The 18679-nt window shown below is 40.1% G+C and overlaps 1 protein-coding gene across 6 annotated transcripts in view; it reads right to left on the bottom strand.

Moving 5' to 3' along the window:
- The window catches only part of cnksr2a (connector enhancer of kinase suppressor of Ras 2a), a 489894-nt gene that overhangs the window by 312094 nt on the left and 159121 nt on the right, over nucleotides 1-18679 (bottom strand). The window lies entirely within an intron of this gene.

The raw sequence follows: 18679 nt of genomic DNA, 5'->3' as shown, positions 1-18679 counted from the left end.
CTCTCCAGAAAAGTTGAAAAAAAAAACGCACCAAACACGAAGGTACAAGAATAAAAATCAAAACAAAGTAAAAGTAAAGGTGAGAAGAAAATGGCAGCGAAGAGAGAAAAGTCGAAAGCAACGGGAAGAAGAGAATATGAAAGAACTTTGGAAGAAGAAGGTGAAGGCCTTACCTGTCCGAGGAGGCCCGCCGCGGAGAGAGAAGCCCGCTCCCTAAGGTTGGTGGAAGTCCCGAGTTCAGGACTACAAAAATGGCTTGCGGAGTCAAGTAAAAGTGCGCATGATAAAAAAACACACTGACGGGAGGGGGGAACAGCTGAGGAGTCGATCTCCACAGCTGAGAGTGACAGCTACAACACAGCAACAGGAAGAGAACATAGAAAATAACGAGAACAAGAAAGAAGAGAGCAAAAAGAAAACAAGGAAACAACAGATGGCCAACCCAGAGGAAGAAGAAGAAGAAGAACATAGAGAAATGGAAGAAGAAGGGAAAGGCAGGACAATGGATATATATATTTTTTAAAGAATATATGGAATCAGTGAAAGAATGGCAATTACAAGAATTTAATGAGATAAAAAGAAGAATTAAGAGTGCAGAAGAAAAAATGAATAAAATAGAAATGGTCATATCAGAGATAGGAAAAAAAGTGAATAATGTGGAAGAACGAGAAATAATCGTAGAAATGGAAGTAGAGGACTTAAAAGAGAAATTAGAAGAATCTAATAAAAAAGTTAAAGAGGCACATGAGCTGTTAGCTCAGAAGATAGATATAATGGAAAACTATAATAGAAGAAATAATATAAAGATAGTGGGCCTTAAGGAAGATGAAGAAGGCAAGAATATGAGAGAATTTATAAAAGATTGGATCCCCATGGTCCTAGGAAGACCAGAATTACAGGAAGAAATGGAAATAGAGAGGGCACATAGAACACTAGCCCCGAAACCACAACCGCAGCAAAAACCAAGATCCATTTTAGTAAAATTCTTAAGATATACAACAAGAGAAAATATATTGGAGAAAGCAATGAAGAAAATAAGAGAAGACAAAAAGCCACTGGAATACAAAGGTCAAAAATTTTTTTTCTATCCAGACATAAGTTTTGAACTCCTGAAGAAGAGGAAGGAGTTCAATACAGCAAAAACGATCTTATGGAAAAAAGGATATAAATTTATGTTAAAGTACCCAGCGGTACTTAAAATAGTTATTCCGGGGCAACAAAACAGACTATTCTCGGATCCAGAGGAAGCAAGAAAATTTGCAGAACAACTACAAAACAAGCAGAGAGATGAAGACATGTAATGAGATTAAAAATGACCACGAACTATATACATATATATATATATTATATATATCTTATAGATGTGTATGTATATATGTGTATACATGAGTGTATCCGTATTTAGAGGAAAATATATAGAGTATAGATAAGAATTAATAAGGGAATGAAAGGGAATAGAGGAAATAAGGAGGGAATTAAAAGAGTGACCTTTGTTATATATGAAAATTGAAATCTTTTCTGGGGGGGGTTGGGTAGGGAGGAGTTACGGTCACTGCAAAATCAGTTGACGCTTGCGAGTGAATTCGGAAATCCAAATGGAGAGGGGAGATGTGGTTGCCCGACAAGGGATAAAGGGCAACTCAGGAGGGGGAGGGGAGAATGGGGTTAAAGAAGTTTTAAATAGGAGAATAAGGAAAATGTTTGATGTTTTAGAAATGTTGTCTTATAAAGTGTTCAAAACAAGAAAGCAGAAATGGATAAGAAGGAAAGGTGATGATGAGGAAACGGAAAGGGAAGATAAACAAAGTATGAAATGGCTACGTTGAACTATATGACTTTAAATATTAACAGAATACATAACCAAATCAAAAGGAAGAAACTGCTAAATTTACTGAAAAAATTGATATAGTATTCATGCAAGAAACACATTTAACTGAAATGGAGCATAAGAAATTAAAGAGAGATTGGGTAGGACATGTAACAGCAGCGTCATATAATTCAAAAGCAAGAGGAGTAGCTATATTAATCAGTAAAAATGTACCAATTAAAAGAGAAGAGGATCCAGCATAAATCCAGCATTAAATAGATCCAGCAGGGAGATATGTAATGATAAAATGTCAGATATATTTGGAGTTTTGGAATCTACTCCATGTATATTCACCTAACGAAGAAGATCAAAAGTTTATGCAAGATATTTTTTTGAAGATAGCAGACACGCAAGGGAACATATTAATAGGAGGGGATTTCAACCTTAATTTGGATTCAAATATGGATAAAACTGGGAAAAAAATTAACAGAAAGAACAAAGTAACCAAATTTATAATTAAATCGATGCAAGAAGTGCAACTTTTGGATATATGGAGGAAACAACACCCAAAGGAAAAGGAATATTCATATTATAAACTCAATTATTATCCACTAATGAAAAAATTACAGGACGATTTAGAGCATTGGAAAGATTTACCATTAACACTAATAGGAAGGATAAACTGTATTAAAATGAACATTTTCCCAAGGATATTATACCTATTTCAGGCATTGCCAATACACTTGACAGAGAAATTCTTCAAGGAGTTAAAAAAAATAATAAGGAAATTTTTATGGAAAGGGGGGAAACCGAGGATAGCACTAGATAAATTAACAGAATGGTATAAACAAGGAGGCTTACAACTGCCAAACTTTAAAAATTATTATAGAGCCGCACAATTAAGATACCTATGAGATTTTTACCAAACAAGGGAAAAGCCAGATTGGACTAGATTAGAACGAGATAAAATAGGGGAGAAGATACCTGAACATATATTATATAAATGGGATGAAAAATTGGTACAACGTAGGAGTTCTCCAGTATTACATCATCTGCTCAATATTTGGAAAAAGATTCATGTAGAAAGGAATAAAACAAATGACCAATTACCAAAACTAATACTGACGCAAAATCAGTTACTCCCTTTTACAATAGATAACCTTTCCTTTAGAGAATGGGAGAAAAAAGGGATCAAAAGAATAGAAAATTGTTTTTCAGGAAATAGATTATTATCCTTTTAACAAATGAAGGATAAATATAATATAACTCAAGACACAGTGTTGGCATATTACCAACTGAGATCCTACTTGAAGGACAAATTAGGAAGCAGTCTGAGGTCACCAGAGGGAAGTAATTTTGAATATGTGATTACAGATACAATGATAATCAAAAAATTTATAACAAATATGTATATTAAACTGCAAGAAAAGGAGAATGAGGAAACAAATGGTAAAACTAAACAAAAATGGGAACAAGATTTAAGTATAAAGATAAAAAAGGAAACATGGGAGAAGTTATGTTCTGGAACGATGAGAAATACAATAAATACGAGGTTACGTATGATACAATATAATTGGATACACATTACACCTCAAAAGTTAAATAAATGGGACCCAACAGTATCTGACAGATGTTTTCGTTGTAAAAAAGAAATGGGAACAACAATTCATGCAATCTGGACATGTGAGAAAGTAGAAAAATTTTGGGAAGATCTAAACCAGATATTAAATAAAATTACAGAAAACAATATACCAAAAAACCCAGAGATCTTCCTCCTAAGTAACATAAAAAACAAAGAATTTGGACTTGATTTGGATGGTGCACAAAAAAGATTTGTTAAGATAGCTCTGGCCGTAGCAAAAAAATGTATTATGTCAACCTGGAAATTGGAAGATAATTTGAGAATACAACAATGGTATATAGAAGTGAATAAATGTATTCCATTAGAAAAAATAACATATAATTTAAGAAATAATATTGAAATATTTGAACAAATATGGGAGCCATACATGACACACAGTAGAGAAAACCTACCGGGGACATCTACCACCTAAAATAACGAAAGGAGAAGGAAATGAAAAGAATTGACTCAGTGGAATTTCTTGTTTATTTTTATTGAATGACAACATTGTTTGACTGGTTTAATGTATCTTAGATTTTGTACTTTAAATGAATGGGGGGGGGAGGTAGGGAGGGTGGGATGGGAGGAGGGGGGGGGAGAAAATGACACTCTATATATTTGAAAAGGAAAACGTATGTATCTTGGTCAATGTGGTTTATGGTGTGAAAAATAAAAAATTTAAAAAAAAAGGAGATGAACAGAGCATGGATTTGTTTGTGGAATTATGATGATGTGGCCATTACAGAGACTTGGCTAATGCAAGGAAAGGATTGGCTGATGAGGTACCAGGGTTTATATGTTTTAAAAGGGGTAGGATGGGAGGTAAAAGATGGGGGGAAGGGTGCGAGAGTAGTATTACTAGTCAGGGATAATATCACAGCTGCAAAAATGGAGGACACAGAGGAGAGAGTGCCAATTGAGTCGGTGTGGATGTAAGTCTGAATAGGAAGGGAGTGATCACTGTATTGTAGGCCCCCAAATACCCGATGGGACACAGAGGAACAGCTAAATAGGCAGATTTTGGAATGGAGTTGAAATAATAGGGTTATTGACTGCAAGAGATGTGGTAGAATTTGTCATATGTGTCCAAGAATGATCCATGACACAGTGTGAAGAAAGGCCAAACTGGATCTAGTTCTGGGTAATGAACCTGGTCAGGTGATAGACATCTCGGAGGGGAAGCATTTCAGTGATAGTGACCACAACTCCTTGGGCTTTTGCGTTGCTATAGACAAGGATAGGAGTAGACAAATGGTAAAGTGTTTAATTGTGGAACGGCAAATTACAGGGGGATGAGGCAAGAACTAGAGAGAGTAAATTGGGAACAGATGTTCTCAGGAGTATGCACAGAAGTGATGCGGAGGATGTTCAGGGACCACTTGTGTGGAGTTCTAGATAATTTGTCCCACTTAGACAGGGAAAAGATGGTAGAAAGGGGAAAATATGGTTAACAGAACAGGTGTGGCTTCAGAGAGGCAGATGAAGAAAGCAAACATTAGATTTAGGAAGCAAAAAACAGGAAATGCTCATGAAAATTATATGATAGCCAGGAAGGAACTTAAGAAATGACTTTAGAGAATGAGAAGGGGGTATAAAAAGGCCTTGGCATGTAGGATTAAGAAAAACCCAAAGGCATTTTATGGCTACGTAAAGAAGGATGATGAGAATGAAGATGGGACACAAGGATAAAGGAGGCATGTGCCTGGAGTCGGAGGAGGTTGGGAGGTCCTAAATGAATACTTTGCTTCAGTATTCACCAGAGAAAAGGACCTTAGTCAAGGTGAGGTCAGAAAAGAACAACCTTATGTATGTTGAGATTAAGAAAAAGGAAGTTCTGGATCTTCTTAAAAACATTAGAACTGGACGAGATATATCCCAAGTTGTTATGGGAAGGGTGGGAAGAGATTGCTGAGGCATTGGCAATGATCTTTACATCTTCTTTGGCCACATGGGAGGTGCTGGAGGATTGGAGAATGGAAAATGTGGTTCACTTGTTTAAAGAAAGTAATAGGGAGAATCCTTGAAATTATTGACCAGTGAGTATTACATTTGTGGTGGGCAAACTGTTGAAGAGCATTATTAAGACAGGATTTACAAGTGCAGAAGTGCAGTCTTTTTAGGGATTGTCACCATAGCTTTGTGAGGGGAAGGTCATGCCTTACAAGCCTAATTGAGTTTTTTGAGGAGGTAACAAAAGAAATTGATGTAAGTAGGGTGGTAGATGTGGTGTATAAGGATTTTAGTAAGGCATTTGTCAAGGTCCCCCATGGGAAACACATTCAGAAAGTCATGAGGAATGGAATCCATGGAAACTTGGCTGTGTGGATTCAGAATTGGCTTACCTGTAGAATGTAGAGAGTAGTAGTGGATGTGAAGTATTCTGCCTGGAGGTCATTGACTAGTGGAGTTCCACAGGGAACTGTTCTTGGACCCCTGCTCTTTATGATTTTTATAAATTACCCTGGATGAAGAAGTAGAAGGATGGGTCAGTAGGCTTATGGATGATGATATGAAGGATATGGAGGTGTTGTGGATAGAGATAAAGGTTGCTGTAGGCTATAACAGGATATAGACAGATACAGAGTTGGGTGGAAAAGTGGCAGATGGAATTCAATCCCGATAAGTGTGAGGTGATGCATTTTGGAAGGTTAAAATTGAGGGCAGAGCACATGGTTAATTGCTGGATACTTAACAGTGTGGAAGAACAGCGTGACCTTTGTGTATAAATATATACATCTCTCAAGCTGTGCAGGTAGATAAGATAGTTAAGAAGGCCTATGGTATGCTGGGGTTTATTAGTCGGGAGGATTGCAGCTCTATAAATCTCTGGGGAGACCACACTTAGAATATTGTGTCCAGTTCTGATCACCTCATTACAGGAAGGATGTAGAAGCTATGGAGAGGGTGCAAAGGAGATTTACCAGGATGTTGCCTGGACTGAAAATATGTTTTATGAGGCAAGGTTAGCAAAGCTTGAGCTTTTCTGTTTGGAGTGAAGAATGATGAGAGGTGACTTCATATAGATCTGCAATATTATGAGAGGCATAAATATGGTAGATAGCTAGCACCTATTTCCAAGGGCAGGAATAGCAAACACCTGAAGACATCTGTACAAAGTGAAGCCAGGAAAAATGACAGAGACATCAGGAGTACATCTTTTTTTACACAGAGTTAGGTGCCTAGAATGCGTGGCTAGGAGTGGTGGTGGAAGCTGGAACAATAGGTGCATTTAAGAGACTCTTAAACAGGCTCATGGATGAAATAAAAACATTTGGCAATAAGGTAGGGAAGGATCTATACTGTGTTGTAATTTTCTACGTTCTATGTAAAGAAATGTAAATAAATGGACTTTACACATACAGATCAAAATAAATATTCAATAATAAATAATGTGCAAGTAAAAGTCCTTAAATAGCAAATGTTCCTGAACCTGGTGGTATGAGTCTGTGGCACCTATATCTCTTTCCTGATGGCAGCAGAGAGGACAGACCATGTCCTTGATGATTGCTTCTGTTCTCTGACATCAGTGTTCCATGGAATGTTTTTGATGGTGGAGAGAGTTTGCCTGTGATGTACTGGGTTATGTCCATTATCTTTTGAAGGACTTTCTGCTCAGAGGTATTGATGTCCCCATAGCAGGCTGTGATGCAGTTGGTCAGCACACTTTCCACTACACATCTGTCAAGGTTTGCCAAAATTTACGATTACTTACTGATCCTCCATAAACTCCTGAGGAAGTGGAGGTGCTGACGTGCTTCCTTCACAAAGATATTAGTATGATGGGTCCAGCAAAGATGCGTACATCAGAATGATTTTTATTACCTATAGTTCGGCATTCAACACCATCACCCCTTCATAACTAATCAGCAAGCTCCAAGATCTTGACCTCAATACCATACTGTGCAATTGGATATTGTGTTTCCTCACCTCCAGACCACAATCAAGAACATCTCCAAGATAGTAACTACCCGGAATTTGAATGTTCTCATTCTCTCCAGCTCTAATACCCCATTGATCACTGGGTCATATGCCTCTGGTTTTCCTTTCCTTAACTCTACAATCACCTCCTTGGTTTTGGTGAGATTGAGTGCAAGGTTGTTGTTTGTACACCTTTCGGCCAAGTTTTCAATATCCCTCATGTATTCTGACTCATCACCCATTTTTATACACCCCACTACAGTGATATCGTCAGCAAATTTGTAAATGGTGTTGAAGTCAAATTGGGCCACACAGTCATAAGTGTTAAATGAATAAAGCAGGGGGCTGATGGAGATTGTGGAGATGCTCTTGCCAATCTGCACTGATTGGGGTCTGGAGGTGAGGAAATACAATATGTAATTGCACAGTGGGGTACTGAGGCCCAACAACTGACCACTCTGATCATAAAGTGCTTTGAGCAACTGATAATGGAACACATCAAGTTGTACCTTACAGCAAGATTGGACCAGTTCGTTTGCCTATCATCCAAACCAGTCCACAAATGATGCTATAACTTTGACTATCCTGACCCAGCCAGGGAATGATGCCTCGTACATCAGGCTATTGCTCATTAACTTCAGCTTGATGTTCAATACTATCATACTTCAGAGGGTGGTGGATCAACACCTATCTCAGCAACTGAATTCTGTACTTTAAAAATATATATATTTTTTTATTTTTCACACTGTGAATCATATCAATCAAAATACATACAAACATTTCCCTCTTAAATGTACACAGTGGCATTTTCTCCCCCTTTTTCCCCCCTACCTTCCCTCCCCCCTTCCCACCCCCCTCCAAACCCATTAAATGTTAACATATACAATACAACAAACCCATTAAACAATGTCATCACACAATGAAAATAAACAAGAAAATTGTGTCATCTACTTTTACAGACTGGATCAAATCATTTTGTCTTCTTATAATTTTCTCATTTTAGGGGGTGGAGGTCCGAGGCAAGCTCTCTCTGTTGTGTTCCATGTACGGTTCCCAAATTTTTTCAAATAATGTGACTTTATTTTTTAAATTATATGTTATTTTTTCCAATGAATACATTTATTCATTTCTATGTACCATTGCTGTACTCTCAGGCTCTCTTCTGATTTCCAAGTTGACATTATACATTTTTTTTGCTACAGCTAAGGCTATCATAATAAATCTTTTTTGCGCTTCATCCAGTTTGAGGCCTAATTCTTTACTTCTTATATTACTTAGAAGAAAGATCTCTGGATTTTTGGTATGGTTTTTGTGATTTTACTTAATACCTGATTTAGATCTTCCCAAAACATTTTCACTTTCTCACATACCCAAATTGCATGTACTGTTGTTCCAATTTCCTTCTTACAGCGAAAACATGTCTGATAACGTTGGATCCCATTTTTTTTAACTTTTGGGGCGTGATATATAACCTGTGTAACCAATTATATTGTATCATGCGTAACCTCATGTTTATTATATTCTTCATAGTTCCAGAGCATAAATTCTGTACTTCTTGACTGACAGACTAGTCAGTCCAGATTATAGCAAAACCGCAAGTCCCATCACACTGAGCACTGGTGCACCTCAGAACTATGTGTTCAACACACTACTCGTGACTGCACTGCCATCTTTTGTTCAAACAGAATCATCAAGTTTGTGGATGATACAACTGCAACGTGACTGAACACATTCAGAGACAAGTGAAGAGTGCAAACACGCTTTTAGTAGCTTATAATCAATGGCCAGTAGACACAATAGTCCTCAGGTGAATCTGAGGTAAGGCAGGAAAACCAGGGTTTATATTGGGGTAGGTGAGGGTGGAGGCAGGGGAGGAGCTAGCCCTCTGAACAATACAAAGAGCGTGAATTCCCCTTCCTTCAGAATTGAGCCTGTGGGTGAAAAACAGAGACCATTCATTAAAAAAAAACACTTTACAAATATTTACAAGTTAAGTCTGTCGGGGATCTGGTAATTCTGGTCGAGTGCAGCAATACTGGAGGACTTTGAGCTTCCTGAACCTCCTGGACCCCTGTGGTACAGGGTCATTGGGTCTCGAGGGCTCCGGCTCAGGTTGTGGGGTGAATTGGTCCACTTCCCGAGCAGTCTCCTCTGGGACAGAGTGTGGCACTTGGTAGTTCCTGGCACACTTGAGGCATCGGAATCTCAGTTCTGGCAGGTTCCTGGTCTCTGATTGAGTCGGTGTCCTCTCTGCCATCAGGGTATGCCAAGTAGGCATACATTGGGTTAGCGTGCAGCAGGTACACCCTCTCAATTAGGCAGTCTGTCTTGCTCCTCCTCACGTATTTTCTCAGCAGGACTGGCCCCAATGCCATCAGCCAAGCCGGGAGAGTAGTCCCAGACATGGATTTCCTCTGGAATGTAAATATAAAGTCATGAGGTGTTGTGTTGGTCGCCGTGCAGAGGAGCGACCTTGTGGAGTAGAGCGCTGTGGATAGGACTTCTTGTCCACTTGAGCCTGGAAGGCCTTTGGACCAGACAGCCAATTTCATGGGCTTCCATACAGTCGTGTTCTCTTTTTCAACATGTCTGCTCCCCGAGGGATTGTAGCTAGTCGACCTTCTTGAGGCGATGCCCCTTAAGAGCAAGTACTAACATAGCTTTTTGCTCATAAATGATGAGCCCTGGTCGCTATGGATAGGAAGAAAATAGAGTGCAAGGCCCTGATGACAGTGGTGGTGGTCATGTCAGACAGGGGATGGCAAATGGAAAACGTGAATGCTCATTGATAACATTGAGAAAGTACACGTTTCCGTTGGTGGAAGGGAGGGGAACCTTGAAATCAACACTGAGACACTCGAAGGGGCAGGATGCTTTTATCAGGTGTGCTTTGTTAGGGTGGCAGAAGTGCGGCTTACACTCCATGCAGACCTGGCATGACCTGGTCATCTCTTTGATGTCCTCAATGGAGTAGGGCAGGTTGTGTGCCTTGATGAAATGAGCCATGCGGGTGATGCCTGGGTGGCAAAACTCATTGTGCAGTGACTGCAACTGGCCAGTGTGTGCAGAAGCAGTTTCCTCCTGAAAAGGCATCTGGAGGTTCATTGAGAGTACCTGGCCTGTATGCTATGCCGTAATTATAGGTGGAGAGTTCGATCTTGCACCTAGTGATCTTATCATTCTTTATTTTGCTATTTTTGCATCATTAAACATAAATGGCACTGATCCCTTGTCAGTGAGCAATGTAAATTTTCTGCCAGCCAGGTAATGCCGCTAGTGCCTGATGGCCTCTACAATGGCTTGGGTCTCTTTCTCCATAGATGGGTTCCGAAGCTCATGGCCTTGTAGGGTGTGGGGAAAAAAGGAAACTGGCCTGCCCACCTAGTTAAAGGTTGCGGCCAGAGCTATTTCAGGGGTTTCGCTTTCCACCTGGAAGAGTGCGTTCTCGTCCACCGCATGTATGGTGGCTTTTGCAATGTAGCTCTGAACATAGTCAAAAACTGCCTGGGCTTTGGTCGACAATGAGAAAGAGGTAGACTTTAAGAGGGGGCGGACCTTATCCGCGTAGTGAGGGTCCCACTGGGCATAATAGAAGCCCAGGCACCTCCTTAAGGCTTCGATGGTCCTTGGGATTGGGAGGTGTAACGGGGGCACACTCGATTGGGGTCAGGACCAATGACGCCATTCTCCACCACATAGCCCAGGATCGCCAGACGTTTTGTCCGGAACACGCACTTACTGGATTTGTACGTGAGGTTTAGGGCCTTGGCCGTGTGGAGAAATCTTTGGAGGTTGGCATCATGATCTTCAGAGAGTGTCCACAAATGGTGACATTGTTGAGATAAGAGAAAATGGCCTTCAACCCATATTTGTCGACCATTTTGTCCATCTATTTCTGGAAGACCGAGACCCCATTGGTGATACCAAAAGGGACCCTCCGGAACTGATACAGCCGTTTGTCTGCTTCAAATGCTGTGTAGGGGCGGTCTTCAGAACAGATCTTTATCTGATGGTATGCAGCTTTTAGGTCGATGGTTGAATAGACTCAGTACTGTGCAATTTCGTTTACCATGTCCGAGATTCGAAGGAGAGGGTATGCGTCCAGGACTGTGAAACAATTAGTTGTTTGGCTGTAGTCAATCACTAGCCTGGACTTTTCTTCCCCTTTTGCGACTACCACCTGCTTTCTCCATGGGCTGTTGCTAGGTTCAATGATGTTTTCTTTGTGTAGCCACTGGGTCTCGGCTCTGATAAATTCCTGAACCCCTGCACTGCATCACCTACTCTTTGTAGCTATTGATTTGCAATTGGGAATCAGGTTCGGAATCAGTGGGGGTGGGGGGGAGAATTGATATTTAGGGTGGAGAGACTGCATATGGTGTCCAGCTTTTGGGGTCTTCCATTCTGCACCGTGATTGGAGGGAGTGGGCCAGAGTACTCCATGGTCACGCTTTTTAGGCGACACAGGAAGTCCAGGTGCAGCAACACAGGAGCACACAAATCCTTGAGTACATACAACTAAAGCTTACAAAATTCCCCCCTCCCTTTTACAGTTTGATCTACTATACAATACCCCTGGATGGTCTCAGAGTGCGACCATCAGGTACACTCTTAATAGTGGCATTTTCTGGTCAGGGCCCATAGTTCAAGAATATAGTTGTCCAGCGAATCACCCGGATGCTGCCGACGTTGAGAGTTGATACCTCGCCAGCACATCATTCTGAGGCCTCATGTAACAGACCTTCAAGCCTTCTATGGCTGACTCATAGGTAACACAGTCTTTGATGACAGCGTACCCTTTGGGGCCAACTCGAGAGAGAAGTGCAGATGTCTGGACACCATCCAAGTTGAAAACTTCTTGTGTGGCCATCAGGTAGGACTGGAAGCACTCCAGCCAGTAGGTGAATTCCTCCGGGGCCTTCGGGGACAGAGGGTGGATCTGGAGCATGCCTGGCTTTAACAGGGCTTCCATCTTATTTCAAAGTTAGGCTATTAAAATTGTAACATAACTAAATGCACTCAGAGACAAGTGAGACGTACAAACACACTTTTAATAGTTTACAATCAATGGCCAGTAGACACAATAGTGCTCAGGTGAATCTGAGGTAAGGTGGGAAAACCAGGGTTTATATTGGGGTAGATGAGGGTGGAGCCAGGGGAAGAGCCAGCCATCTGAACAATACATAGACAGTGAATTCCAGTTCACTGCAACAACAATAGTTGGCCTCATCAGCAACAGTGATGAGTTGGCTTACAGAGAGGTGGTTAGGCAGCTTGTAAAATGGTGCCTGAACAATAACCTAGACTCAACATGGACATAACAAAAGAGATTATTGTGTTCTTTGAGAGGATGAGGTTGACCACTCTCCACTACACAACAATGATTCCATAATGGAGAAAGGGGAGACCACAAAATTCTTTGGTGTACACAAAAGGATGACCTATCCTGGACCCACAACATCATCTTATTAGTCAGGAAGGCGCAGCATCACCTACACTTTTGAAGGAGGTTGGAAGGTAAGGCAACTTTTCTTGATAACTTAATACAGGAGAAGAATTGAGAGTATCCTGTCTGTCTCCATCATTGTCGGACCGGAAGTCAAATCAGTGGATCATCAAAATGGCTGAGAAGATAACTGGAGTCTCTTTATTCTCCATTGATGACATTTACTGGAAGCATTGTTAAATAGGGTTCAAAGAATTATTGAAGATTCTTTTCATCCAACACACAGTATCTTTGATCCACAACCATTAAGAAGTAGGTATAGGGGCATTAAAATCAGGTCTGCCAGACTGGGAAATAGCTTCTTCCCACAGGCTGAGATTGATGAACAATATCTTGTAACTGAGTAAATCATTCCAAAGTATTTATATATATATATATATATATATATATATACATATATATACACACACATATATATATTTATTTTTTATATTAAATCTTTATGTATAGATGTGATTCTTATGTGCTGGGTATTGTGTGTGTACACCAAGGTATGAAAAATGCTGTTTCATCAGGATGTATATGTACATTCAGATGATAATAAACAAATTCTAATTACCCCTGGAGATTTTTAAAAAAAGGATAAATATATATTTACTGTTGCAGTTAATGAAAAAATAATGTTTAAATAGCATGGCAAATCTTTGGTGGTCCTGGAGTAGTTTATGGTTAGAGCAGTTTGGGGAGGTTCACTAACCTGATAGCTGTTGTAAAAAAGCTATTCTTGAAACTAGAGTTCAGAGTTCTGTGCCCACTGCCTGAAGATAGCAGCCAGCAGGTGATGGGGGTGGGGGTTCTTTGTGAGGCAGTTCCTCACCTAAGTTTCTTCAATTGATGTGAGTCCTTAACTCACTCTTTTGGATTACGCTACAATGCAATGTGATGAAAGGATGAGTACATGTTGGAATGGTGGGAGAGTGATGGAATTTGTCAGGGTCCTCTCAGGAGGGTCTTGAGTAGAGATAGCTTCCTTGTGCAAAGGGAATTCTTGACAGTTTTCTGTGAATTATCTGTGAAAACACCAATCCCTTCAATAAAAGCTTTGCAATGTAGTCAAATGCCTTTAATGGGCATTAAACTGCAAAAGTAGAAGCTACTCAAATTGACCAGTAGACTGACCTGGTGAATATTTTCAGCATTTTCTGATTTTTATTGCTTATGCATTCACTTTTTCAAAGTGACACCCTGCATAGCCAGAAACTGCCAGCTGTGAAGACAGCTCAGATCTAGCGTGGGAGAGTGTGATACTAAATACTTTCACCCTACCTCCCACAGTATTTTAATACCCAAAGAATGACGCACTGCATGGCTGAATTTCAATCCCCACTCCCGGGTCTCTAATTCCAGGAGCAAATTAATCCAATGAGATAATCTCATTGAAACTAAGATGATAAATCTGGCAAATAGCTGAGTGGTGGAAAGCAGACCTCATGCAAATAGAGAACTTGTCAGATGCATCAAGTAGTAGATGTGTTCCACTGAGGGACTGCCATATTGCTTGTTACAAACATTTGTGATTTAACATTCAGTTATAGATGAAGAACAATTTTAACAAAGAAGGAATCAATTCACTGGATATGGAGCCAGTTACTGATCAAGATTCCCATTCGCCCCCACACAGAGATGCCTTATGTCAGGAAATCTTGTGTACTGTTATGCAAGTCACACATTTAGAACCATTGAAATTCACACGAAAGAAGTCGTTGGCAAGCTTGAGCGGTAGCAAACATCAGAGCTCAGATCAGCAACCATCTGCCAGGATGGCAGGCACTTTATCATCTGCTTCATCAGGTCACTCACCAGTTCCAAGTGATTCAGCGATAGATAAACGCCATCCCTATTTTTAGTTTCAGTATTGTAATTAGCTGTGTATCTTTCTTTATTCTTGTCCCTTGCCATATCACTTCTAAATTTAAATTCACAGATCATAGTAATAAAATAATCAAAGCATTTATTCACCAAGTTTTATTCTGCCTTGGGTCATTTCAATATTTGTAAAGGCGAATTTGATGTCATTTGGATAAAATACTGTTACAACCATTTAACAAAGACTGTCCATCAAGGCTCTCCTGATTAATTAAAAACACCTACTTGAAAAAATACACGGCCCTTAAAATCAAAACATTAAACTCTGTTGGAGGAAAACACCAGAAACAGAAAGAAAAGTTTCAGGGGATTTTAAAGAAGTCAGGCCTGGAATCACCCACAAGATAATAAGATTATTTTAACATTTGCGTTCATGAACATTAAGTGGCCTTCTCGGTTCTACTCTGAATGCCAACCCATGATCAGGACTTGCAAATTCCTGGTTACATTACAACCATGTAACAATTCAATTACAATACTGGACTCTGGCACACAACAATCACTTTCATTGCATCTATACAACAAGGCTTTCTTGCAACCAACTGCAAAGAATGATCTCAAACCCTGTAACAGAGAAAAAAGACTGAGGTTTATAAATCTGGTGCAAGATAGATATCCTGATGTGAGAAAGATATCTTTAAATTTAATTTAAATGCAGGGATTACTTTTCTCTCTGCCTTCTTCCCCTATCCTATTTTATGTAATTACCTGCCTGTGAAGTAGTTCAGTAATCCACAGCCAGTAATTCCAGTAAAAACCCTGGTATCCAGAATTCAAGCAGCTGGCAGCCTCAAGAGGTAAATAAATATAAAAATTAAAATAAGTAAGAATAAAATATCCAAGTTCAAAATTATAAAAGTAAATGTTTTCTGAAGTAACACATAAAACTTGGGTGAAGATGGGAGCAAATATTCAGCCAGCAGAGTGACTTGATTGGGTTTTGCTCATAGCAGCTGTTTGAATGGTGTCGCTCAGGATGAAGAGCTGGTTGATGCTGCTTGCTGCTGGGATGACTTTCTTAAAGTCTTTTCTTATCCCTGCTTAGTAAGAGTTACCCCAGTCAGAGACTTTATCTGTAAATTTGTGAGGGGGTCGGGTTATTGTTCATCTTTCAGGTGGCTTCGTGGAGAGGGAGGAACCTACAGATGTGGTGACGCTTAAATGTTTTCAAAGAATGTGACTGAAAATAAAGTAAAATACTTCAAGATTTATATATTCTTGCAAATGAAGTTTGTTCCATGGAAGTACAGTATAGTAATTTTGTCTTTTAAGCTGTTTATTCTCAATACAGGTGTATTAGTTAGGCATTGAAAGAATCTCAAGCAATTGAAAAATACACTTATCCGGTATCTACCAATCCCCATAGGTGCCTGATACCATGGGCTTTACTGTAATCAACTCTCTGTTACTCCTTGCAGTCATGTAACTTAAGAAAATTGACCTTCTCCCTTGATTCTGCGACGTCATTCTGCAAAGGAACTGCAGATTTAAGCACAGAAACTTGATTTCATAGAACTCAGTGCTACATGATTAAAAGTGTAATGCAAAGGTAAACACATTTTCAGGTCATTTTACGTTACTTTCAAAGTTTGATTGGATACCTCCTAATGTTGCCTCACTTGCTCCCTGGGTGGTTACCTAGCACTGAGGCATCATCAGACCCCAGGATGACAGCACCATGTTCATTTTCATCCTTTGGCCACTTACCTGATTAGATACATGACCAGTGAATCTCTCTCCACTCTGACCTGGGATCACTTCCACTTCCAGCACTTTCTCATTAAAAAAAACATGCAATAGTTGAATTTTACAACTGTAAATGGATGCTGTGTACAACCAACCACAACCAATTAATGAACCGATTCAGCACATAGAAGTTAAAAGGCCTCAATGTCACACTTTTATTCAACAGCAAAACATTTTAATATTATCCAAAGTATCGTCTTTTCTGATATGATGATAATAACATGGAAAGTCCTGCAACAAGTAGTGGACATAGTCCAGTACATCACAGGCAAAATTTTCCACACCATCGAGAAAATCTACATCGAATGCTGCCATCCAAGAATCAAGTCAAGTCACATTTATTGTCATCTGATTGTACAAGTACAACCCAATGAAACAGCTTTCTCCAGTCCTCGGTGCAAAAACATGCAGACACACAACTAGACATAACGCATATTGGATAGTTAGTGTGAACAGTTTCTTTAGTTATTCAGCATTCTCACTGCCATGGGTAGAAGCTGTTCCTCAACCTGGTAGTATCACGCCTGATACTCCTGTATCTCTTCCTCCGACAGGAGCAGCTGAGAGCTACCATGTGTAGGGTGGAAAGGATCCTCAATGATTTTGCTTGCCCTCTTCAGACAACAATCCTGGTGGATAACATTGACTGGGGGGGGGGGGGGGTGGAGGGTGGTAGGGGTGGGGGAGGGAGACTCCAGAAATCCTTTCTGCCACTCTTATGGTCTTGTGGATTGACCTCCGATCTACTTCTCTGCAGCAACCATACCACACTGTGATGCAGCTGGCCAGGATGCTCTCAACATAGCTCCTATAGAAGGTGGACATAATGGTGGCCAGTAACCTTGCCTGCTTCAGTCTTCTCAGGAAGTGCAGTCACTGTTGCACCTTCCTGACAAGTGAGGAGATGTTGAGTGTCCACCATAGGTCACTAGTTCAGTGAACTCCAAGGAACTTGGTGCTCTCCACTCTCTCTACTATAGAGTTGTGGATATGTAGTACAACGTGGTCATTCCTGGTCCTCCTGAAGTCCATGATCATCTCCTTCATCTTGTCCATGTTGAGACTCATGTTGTTACTCTTACACCATTTCACAAGGTTTTCCACCTCTTCTCTGTAGTGCGACTCATCATTGTTGCTAATGAGGCCAACTATGGTTATGTTATCTACAAACATGATGACATTGCAGCGATCATCAAAGGACCTCACCACCCAGGACGTTTTCCATTCTTGCTGCTGCCATCAGGAAAGAGGTATAGGTGCCACAAGATTCATACCACCAGCTTCAAGATTCAGACTCCTAAAGAACAAACTCAATCAGAGACTAATTTAAAGACTTATTTTGCACATAATTTATTTGAGGAGATTTGGTGTGTTACCAAAGACTCTTCCAAATTTCTACAGGTGTTCCATGGAGAGCATTTTGACTGGTTGCATCACTGCCTGGTATGGAGATGCCAATGCAAGGACTGGAAAAGACTACAGAGATCTGTAAACTTACCAATGGCATCATGGGCATTAGCCTTCACACCATTGAGGACATCGACAAGAAAACAATCTCTATCCTCAAGCACCTTCAACATCCACTCCATGCCCTCTTCATGCTGCAGACGCCTGCTGAAGAACACCCAATGGTACAAATATAGCTTCTTTCCTTGTGTTATCAGATTTCTGAATGGACAATAAACTACACACCCTATCTCACTTTTATTTTCCTTTTGCATTTTATAAAAATATAATTTATAGCATTTTTGCAACTTTAATCCTGCCACAAAACAATGAATTTCATGGCACATGTTCATGAAAATAAATTCTGATTCTGATTACTGAATTTTTCTGTATTGCATGGTCAATTTGTTTACATATCTTTCTGCATTTGCATTTCCCTCTTTTGTCTATGCATCTTTTTGTTGAGTACAGTTTACAGTTATTGAAAAGTTGAAATTCTGCCTGCCCACAAGAAAAAGAATCTCAGGGTTATATCTGATGTCATGTATGTAGTATACTCTGATAATAATTTTGAACCTTGAACATTGTTTTTAACAAATGGATTGATTAGGGTTAGGGTTAGGGCATTTACAATAACACCTCACTGACAAAAGGCAAAGGAGGAAAAACCCAACACCCAACCCCAACCAACCAATTTTCCCCTGCAACCGCTGCAACCGTGTCTGCCTGTCCCGCATCGGACTTGTCAGCCACAAACAAGCCTGCAGCT

Source organism: Narcine bancroftii, chromosome 7, assembly GCF_036971445.1.
Source record: "Narcine bancroftii isolate sNarBan1 chromosome 7, sNarBan1.hap1, whole genome shotgun sequence".
In the NCBI taxonomy this organism is placed as follows: Eukaryota; Metazoa; Chordata; class Chondrichthyes; order Torpediniformes; family Narcinidae; genus Narcine; species Narcine bancroftii.
This window is presented reverse-complemented; position numbering and strand designations above follow the sequence as displayed.